The sequence below is a fragment of the Mandrillus leucophaeus genome, unplaced genomic scaffold (genome assembly GCF_000951045.1).
Source record: "Mandrillus leucophaeus isolate KB7577 unplaced genomic scaffold, Mleu.le_1.0 Scaffold29, whole genome shotgun sequence".
NCBI lineage: Eukaryota > Metazoa > Chordata > Mammalia > Primates > Cercopithecidae > Mandrillus > Mandrillus leucophaeus.
Genome location: NW_012103031.1, coordinates 932,608 through 933,667, shown reverse-complemented (window position 1 = coordinate 933,667; position 1,060 = coordinate 932,608).

Below are 1,060 nucleotides of genomic sequence, written 5' to 3'. Positions count from 1 at the left end.
AAAAAAAAAAAAAAAAAAGTTGAACTGATACTTCACAAAATATGATATCCCAAAAGACAAACCTGTCTGAAAATGTGATCAACCTCATTAATATTTAGGTAAATGCAAATAAAAACCACAATGAGAAGCCATCGCATATCTAAAAGTGTGGCAATACTGGCTGGGTGTGGTGGCTCATACCTATAATCCCAACACTTTGGGTGGCTGACGTGGGCAAATCACGAGGTCAAGAGATCGAGACTATCCTAGCCAACATGGTGAAACCTGTCTCTACTAAAAATATAAAAATTAGCTGGGTGTGGTGGTGCGCTCCTGTAGTCCCAGCTACTCAGGAGGCTGAGGCAGAAGAATTGCTTGAACCCGGGAGGCGGAGGTTGCAGTGAGCCGAGATTGCGCCACTGCACTCCAGTCTGGGCAACAGAACGAGACTCTGTCTCCAAAAAAAAAAAAAACAACAACAAAGTGTCGCAATACCAAGTGTTAATGGAGCTGGAGATAACCAGGAACTCTGACACATTGCTAGAGGAGTGTGAGTTGGTCTAACCACTTTGATTTGCAGATCATAGATAAAAAAGATAGGGAACTCTGATTCATTTTTTTCTGGCAACCTGCTCTTTCTACCAAAAGCAGACAAATAATATACCAAAAAGAAACTATAGCCCAATCTCATTTATCATAATGGATTTTTAAAATTCTAAATAAAGCAGTACAACAAATGGGTAGTATAGTTTGTTCCAGTAGATTTTATTCCAGAAACACAAAGATGGTTAAATATCACTTGATCTTAGCCAGAAGGCTGAGAAGCAATAAAGATGGTTAAATATCAAGAATACTGCCACTGGCTGGGCGCAATGGCTCACGCCTGTAATCCCAGCACTTTGGGAGGCCGAGGCGGGTGGATCACCTGAGGTCAGGAGTTCGAGACCAGCCTGACCAACATGGGAAACCCCGTCTCTACTAAAAATACAAAATTAGCTGGACCTGGTGGCACATGCCTATAATCCCAGCTACTAGGGAGGCTGAGGCAGGAGAATTGCTTGAACCTGGGAGGCGGAGGTTG